The following is an 8152-nucleotide window of genomic DNA, read 5'->3' as shown; positions in this document are numbered from 1 at the left end:
TGTGTATAAGAGACAGCCCCCCCCCAATCTCCTGATTGCTGGGAAACGACCCCAGAGGAGGGGTTACCCTCCTGACTCTAATGATGCCTTCATCTTCATGGTCCCGTCTAGCTCTGCACAGGTAGAAGTCCCAAATACCTAAGCACTTATTGCTGGGTAAATTGCCACTGCTCTCTTGCCTAGTTCAGTGTGTACCTATCTTACAGAGTGTAACCAGTCCAAGTTCAGCTCTGGGCAGACTCCCAACATCCTTCTCAGCTTGCATACTTGCATATACCTATCAGGGACAGCAAAGATGACTGTGCCAAGACTCCATGCACCAAGCAGCTGCTGTGTTTGCTACAGGGCATCCTGCAGTGTATCTGTCTTCTCTGGAACTTGTAGTGACAGTGTGGCCTTTTAACTCATGTGGATCCAAGCTCTGTCTCACTGCTGATAAACAGTGTCTAGAAGGTATTCACAGGCATCCCTTTTTGAGGGAGTGGGGGTGGGGGGGATCAAGAGCATCTAGAGCATCACACATCTAGAGCATCCGCACCTTTGTCCCAGCAGAGATTCACTGATTTTGACAGACACTGCCAGACCACCTCTTCAGACCCTTCTCTCCATGACATGGTCCTTCAGCACAAGTTCATTTTAACAGAATTTGGATGCTCTGTGAAAGAGCAAGGATAGCCACAACGAAACTGATAGCATGGGTGCACTCTTCTATAGGTCCAAGTTTCTACTGTGTTTGCATCATCTCTGGTGGCACTGAGCATGGGTCCTGGTGTGAATGGATAGTTGCAGAGGAGAAGCTCCACTCAAGCTGAATGCACAACTTGGAGCCCCTGAACAAGACAAGCTTCAACCATCAACAAAGTAATGTCGAAGTTGTGCAGTTGCATTTCTGGACTGCCCTTACTGTCTCCATGGATTCATCTTTCTCTCACCAGGCCACCTAATGTGGACATCGGCTTTTTTCAGCTCATGTACCAGGAACACAGGGAGCAGGCTGGCCTGAGACAGCAGGTGGAAAGGACATACTTGACAACAGAACAAGTCACACAAGCTCGCTGTACAACTTCACATAGGACTAGAAGGTATTTGGACACTGCAGCAACAGGAAAGGCACAACATTTAAAGGGAATTTTATCCTTCCTTTTCTAGTCCTTTAACAATCCAATTTGCCAATTAGTGGAATTAATTCCAGCACATTTGCATCCTTTAACTTTTTCTTTTCTACTTTTCCCCACTGCAATACTCCCAGCTTCTCTCTTTGTCTCACAAGATATTTGTAGCTGATCTCCCACTTCAGCTAGAGAGGGCACAGCATGCAGCTTGCCTTGATGCTGATCTGGGCCAGCTGACTTAACACAGCACTAAGCTTCCGAGTCAGTCAGGAGGCTTTTTGGTCAGTAATTTCACCACTATTTGTAGGAAATTCATTAACTCTAGGAACGCTGCTAATTCATCAGCTCAATCAAGTTTGTCAATGTCCTGGTTCAGCCAGGATAGAGTAAAGTTTTTCCCCAGCAGAGAGAGAGGGGGAAGGGATCTCCAGCCGGGTTATTCATACCATGCTGACGTCAGGTCCAGGGGCGGAGCCTTTTAACTTTCGCTTCTGGTTTTGGTTTTTGCCATACACGTGGCGGGTTCGCTCCTTGACCATTTAGCAGTATTTCTCTGTATATCTTTTGTCTTGTTCACTGTTACTGCTGTTAATTGTTGTCACCATTGATACTGTTGCTGTTCAGATTGTTCTATCACTCTGTTGTATTAAATTTCTTGTTATTTTAGCCGGGGTCTGTGTTTAACTTCCAACCCGACCGGCGTGGGTGGGGGAGGGGCAAAGGCAACGTGTTCTCTCATCCCGGCAAGGATTAAACCTTGCACAGCCAACCAGGGTCAGGAATTATTTGGAATGGCAGAAAGACCAGACAGACATAATGATCATGCAAGATTTATTTCTTTAGGAAACCAGTCCAAACATAGTACTGCTAAAGCTAGAGAGCTGTGCTAGTTAACACTAACCCATTAATCTTCATAGCCCTCTGAACCACTGCGGGAAAACACAATGCTTGTTTCTAGCAACATGCTGGCTCAAGTACCCCTATGTATGAGGGTACCCCTGGGGATGAGTGGATTCAGAGCAGCCCTCCCTGTGGAGAAGGGACTTGGGGGTAGTAGTGGATGGAAAACTGACTATGAGCCAGCAGTGTGCATTCACAGCCCAGAAAGCTGGCCGTGTCCTGGGCTGCATCAAGAAAAATGTGGTCAGCAGGTTGACAGAGGGGATTCTCCCCCTCTATTCCATTCTTGTGAGACCACTCCTGGAGTCCTGTGTTCAGTTCCAGGGGCCCCAGCATAATACGTGGACCTGCTTAAGCAGGTGCAGAGGAGGCCAAGAAGGTGATTGGGAGCTGGAGCACCTCCCTAATGAGGACAGGCTGAGAAAGTTGGGGGTGTTCAGCCTGGAGAAGGCTACAGGGAGACCTCATAGCGGCCTCCCAGTACTGAAAGGGGCTACAGGAAAGGTGAGGAAGGACTCTTTGTCAGGAAGTGTAGGGGTAGGACGAGGGGTAACAGTTTTAAACTGAGAGAGGGTAGATTTAGATTAGATAAGAGGAAGAAATTTTTCACTGTGAGGGTGGTGAGGCACTGGAACAGGTTGCCTAGAGAGGTTGTGGCTGCCCCCTCCCTGGAAGTGCTGGATGGGGCTTTGAGCAACCTGGGCTAGTGGAAGGTGTCCCTGCCCATGGAAGGGGGTTTGGAACTAGATGATCTTTAAGGTCTCTTCCACCTCAAACCATTCTATGATTCTACGATTCTATAACTATGGCTGAGACACACAGCTTCCCCCTCTTCAACATTGTCTCCTTCACCATGTTCATCTGGGGCTTCACATAGTGATACTCCAGCTGATAGCATCAGAAGCCTATGTGTACATTTTTCTGTGGGGAATAACAAAAATACAGTTAAAAGAAAAATGAGCAATTCCTTTGTCAGGGACTTCACTCCAACTGTTAGAGTATCCCTGTCCTCTGTTAAACTGCACTTTCATATTTAATACAAAATACCTATTTTAGTGGTTGCAATGTGACAGGGCACTTGGTTCTTGGCTGACAACCTCATTTATCATCTTCAATTATTTCATGCAATTGAAGCAAATTTGAGAAAGGGGCCAAGCCTGGATAATTCTAACACACAAATTCCACAACATTCTTCTGATTCTCCTTCATTATTTGTCCCTATTAGAGAATTGGATTGGAAAGCCCAGTATTTCTACTTCCACAATCCTTCAAGTTTGCAAAACATTTTCCATCACATTGGAAAGACTGGAAAATGTTGGAGCATTAGGTTAATTAGGTAATTCAACAAAGGCCAAGATCTGATCTCCTTCTAGCACTGAAATTCTTGATCTTGCAATAAGTGTTATTTTTAATCAAGGATTTTTTTAAAAAAATCTTAATATTCCTTATTACCATAGTGCCCCACAGCTGGAATGAGTATTATGTATTCTAATACATGCTAGACTCACACAGCACATTGTGAAGTGACATAGTTCTTGTTAAGAAATAATCTAAATTCTGAAAGACTCTCTAGGAGTTTTGTATGAAGAATATGCAACTGCCTAACATTAGCACCTTTTTTTTTTTTTTTTTTTTTTTTTTTTTTTTTTTTTTCTGCTCATACTAAATCAGTCAGGAACCAGGACATGCAACTACTCTACTTAACCATCAGCATGATTTGAGAAAGAAGCATCCAGAACTGGAAAGCAATTTACAACACAGATTATGTAGCACATAATGATCAGAAGTCCCTACCACCACAGCTTTCCCAGAATTATGCTGAACACCTGCACAGAAGTGAGCAACAGAAGAATCAAAGAGCTGTGATGGGAACCAGCCTTCCTCAGAGCAGAGAACTTGGCTGCTCCCAGATTTCAGAACACCATTTTAAGGCCTCCAACAGAGCACCTACCTCAACATCGAACCAACCCCATGTTATCATCCACTCCCTGGTGCTACCACCAAAAATATTTAGATGTTTTCTACAACCTTCCTAAAACCCTGTTCTCTGTGAGTTCCCCAAGGGGTCACCTAGAAGTTGGGAATATCAGAGTCCATATGTGCTTTAAAAGCATCCTTTCTGCATGGAAGACTGCATGGAAGAAGCTGTTGCGGTGCACAACAGCTGTTTGGGTCCATAGGGGTTTGCAATGCCTGGGTTTGTATTCTGTGTTTGGCCTGATGCCAGCTGTACCTGACACAGTGTATTTAAGGTAAGAACCATACAAGGACCCCTGCTCCACACTCGCCCAGATCCCCAAAACGGCCTGGATTCATGATAGCTCTATGGTTGTTTTTCACAGAACTGATGAGCTGGCAATGAAGCTTATAGACAGGATACAGCTTTAGCCCCAGGCTTTTGACAGGATAAATATCCTAAAAAGTCCACTTTCCCAGCCCTAAAATAACATGATTTTATCACCCCCACTCCCAGTCAGTGAAGTCCTGATTACTTGCCCCCCCTGAGGTAAGGGCTAGGCACTATTACTGCCCACACCTACTTATAATTGGTAGTTAGGATTAAGTTCATAAAGTCAAACACCCATATCACGGAGATATGCAATTTGTCATCAGGGCAATGAAGAAACTAAATCAGACTGAAGCACCCTTCAATTAATCTGGAGATCATCAAAACATTTGCAGCTTTGGATGTGCAAACACAACTTGTGCTTTTAAAATTCTCATAGGGCATTTAAAATTGCTGTCCTGCTTTTCCTCAAGAGCTAATTTTGCAAATGTGAACTTTCTGAAGAGAGAGCTATCAGGACTAGCTCATTAGTCTAACCGAACTGATAGAATGCTCCCCACTCCCCATGCACCAATTCATTGCCTTGCCTACAGCCAGCCCTTGCTGTGCTTGCTCTGGTCCTTGGGGGAGGAGGCCTTGCAGAGGATGGGAGACAGACCAGAGGAGCAAGAGGTCATCTTCAGAGGAGGACAGGAGTAGTGCTTCTCCTCTGCGCATGCGGGATGAGAAGGTTTGCTCTGGGGAGGGCAGCAAGATTTTATCTTGATGCAGCTGAGCCAAAGGGATCCTGTTAGCACTCATCTCAAGCTCCAACGCATGGACTGTCCTGCACTACTTTAGCTCTTCACTGGTACTGTGAGGCATATAGTAGGACATCTCCTGAAGACTCAGTGTTACTGATTTTATTATCAATTGAAATTAAATTGGTTTTGATTTTAATATAAGTAGAGAATTATGGGATATTTTAGTAAAAATCATTTTACATTTATCGTATTTTAAATCTAGCAACCGACTGCTACTCTAAAATCCCCTGTACAGCCCTGTACCAAGGCTGAAGGGATTGGTCATAATTGTCTAGTAGGAACGGTTAGAGCCTAGGTAACAAAACACAAGGTGATTTGTAAGCTGATTTATAATACATACATAGGACTAGAAGAATGCAAGCAGTTGTCAAAGTCCAGGATTAATGGGAACTGAGGGAAGCAACCGTAACAGCTTGCAAGTACCTGCCAAGAATACTGCTTCCTTAAGGAAAAGGTAATTCCGGCAGGGGGAGATCGCGACCACCGACTCATGGACCACCTACTCACATTACACCCCAGACCCATTTCTAGACATTTCTAACCTCTACTGCGCAGAATCGGAAGTAGGAGGAGAATATGTTAATGATTTCTTGGAAGTTGTATGCTTATGTATGAAGACTTAATGAATATGTATGAGTTCTATATAAGGTGCATGATTCTGGTGCCTGGCACGTGTTGTTGGTGAGAGCACTCCCCTACACATCTAGCCGTCAATAAAGAAGTGTCTGCTTATCTGCATCACATCGATGTTGATAAGTTATTTTTATCCCGGTTTTCGGTGACAGTTTCTGGCGACCCAGATGGGACCTCGCTAAGAGAGACAGGAGGAGTCGGGGACCTAACTGGGAACACCCGTCAATGCCTGATCCATAAGGCTCTTCGCGACGTCCCCTGGATTTTGGTAAGACACTTCTCTTTTGTATTGGTATAAGTGGGTTAGAGTCCCACTTCAAGTGGGTAAGAGTCCCACCAGTAGGAGTGGGTTGGTGTCCCACCCGTGGAAAGGGGGTTAAAGTCCCACACAGTGGATTAAAGTCCCACTGTACAAGCCTGCCTGTCAGACGTGGCAAAAGCTGCGCAGGGTTGGTCTAGAGGATCCTCGTGTTTTGGAAGCCTAGGCGTCTGCCTGTAAGACATAAGCGAAAGCTATTGCAGGGTTGGACATTTGGATTTGGAAACAAGAAAACCTATATGCTATAGAGTTCTCAAAGGTAGTGCCTCTAACGGAAAGTTAGAAGTTTTCATGCACTCTATTGTGGGATTGGTTGATTTGTTGATTGAATATTGTGTAGTAATTAAGAAATGTGTTGTATTGTGTTATATACCTTTATTTGTCATAGTAATTGTAGAAAACTGTGAGTGTGCAATTGAGCACGAAGCGAGTGTGGAGTTCGGATCCGCAGTTCTGTTATCCCGCGAGGGGTGCAGCTGGGGAAGGACGAAGTGATAGACTTGAGCGAGTGATTGATTGTATATTGTATTAAAAAAATAACTGAACCATGGCATCTAAGCTGACTCATTTGTTTAAAAGTAAAAGTATGTGTAATCTGGCTGCAAATGACAAAGTTCTGAAAACTTCTCCGTTAGGATGTTTGCTAGCACATTGGGGAGATTTGCAAAAGAGTCAGATGATTGAATATCATAATCACCGGTGGCTTCTGTATACTTTGGATGATCAGGAAAAATGGCCCATGAATGGGACACTGAATTATAATACCATTTTGCAGTTAATGCTGTTTTGTAGAAGAGAAGGGAAATGAAGTGCCATATGTTGAATTATTTTTCTATTTAAGACAAAAGAGGATTGGCAGAAGGAATGTGAGTTGATTAGTAGGGATAATTTAGTAATGGCTATAACTTCTGATGATAAAAAGGTGAAAAAGTGTTGTTCAACATGTGAACTTGGAAAAGATTGTTTAAAGAAAAGAATTGCTTCTACTGAAAAGGATGAAGGGCCGGAATTAGATATATAGCCTCTTCAGGGAGAATGGCATCGGGGACGAGAATATAGAGAACAGGTAGAGGAAGTGGAGAGTAGTAGAATAGTGGACGTGGATTAAGGGCCGTCTGAGGTTGTAATTCATACCCCCTGTTTCTCGAAGAACTCAGCAGCAGGTACAAACAACAGCTCCCCTGTGGCAGGGAGTTGGCAATGACGGGCTGGTGTATGTGAAAGTGCCTTTTTCAGTGACGGATTTGATGGCTTGGAAGCAGGCAGCAGGAGTGTATAGAGAGGATCCTGAGAGAACAGGCAGAGTAGTAGATACTATCATCAGAACACAGAATTCGGGTTGGAGTGATTTACAGGTGATTTTAGCTAATTTTTTAGATGATACAGGAAAACAGATGGTATTAAAGGCTGGCAAAGCCCAGGCAGAGGTGGCTGTATTGAGTGGGACAACAGGTGGAATATTAGAGCAGAATTTTCTGTCTGGGCATCCGCAGTGAGGATCCAAATAATGTGGAGCACAGAGAAAGACTGAGTCGGTATCAGAAATTGATTTTACATGGAGTCAAACATGCCATGACTAGGTTTCTGAACTGGTCTAGATTGTATGAGGTGTGACAAGATAAGAATGAATCTCCCTCAGCTTTTCTGGAAAGACTAAAAGAAGCTGCCAGAAAAAATACTGATTTGAGAGTAGAAACCAAGGCAGCTCAGATATAATTGGCTTTGATTTCTATAGGACAATCGGTACCAGATATAAGAAAGAAACTGATTGTTACATTTTTGAAGTATAAAATCTTGGAGGAGTGTAAATCTGAGTATAAAACTCTCATTCTACCAGTCAGAAAACCATCGGGTGAATATAGGTTAGTGCAAGACTGAAGAGCAGCGAATCAAATAGTTAAGGGTATATATCCTGTAGCAGCAAATCCTTACACGCTGTTAACAGCTTTAAAGGAGACTTATCAGTGGTTTACAGTGCTTGATTTAAAAGATTCTTTCTTTTGTATACCTTTGGAGAAGGAAAACAGAAAATAGTTTGCTTTTGAGTGGGAAAATCCACAAACAGGACAAAGATGCAGCTGACATGGACAAGACTACC

The 8152-nt window shown here is 43.7% G+C and overlaps 1 long non-coding RNA gene across 1 annotated transcript in view; it reads right to left on the bottom strand.

The window, feature by feature from the left end:
• Positions 1 to 2721: 2721 nt before the first annotated feature.
• Positions 2722 to 8152, bottom strand: part of LOC113478756 — a 19298-nt gene continuing 13867 nt past the window's right edge. Inside the window, exons 3-4 of the long non-coding RNA XR_003398134.1 lie at positions 3718 to 3838; positions 2722 to 2933 (exon numbers count right to left, since the gene is read on the bottom strand). This is a non-coding gene — a long non-coding RNA (uncharacterized LOC113478756). The remainder of the gene's footprint in view (positions 2934 to 3717; positions 3839 to 8152) is intronic.

The sequence above is a fragment of the Athene cunicularia genome (genome assembly GCF_003259725.1).
Source record: "Athene cunicularia isolate RWA chromosome 3 unlocalized genomic scaffold, athCun1 chr3_part1, whole genome shotgun sequence".
Lineage (NCBI taxonomy): Eukaryota > Metazoa > Chordata > Aves > Strigiformes > Strigidae > Athene > Athene cunicularia.
The sequence above is the reverse complement of the archived record's forward strand: the minus strand, read 5'-3'. Positions and strand labels throughout refer to the sequence as shown.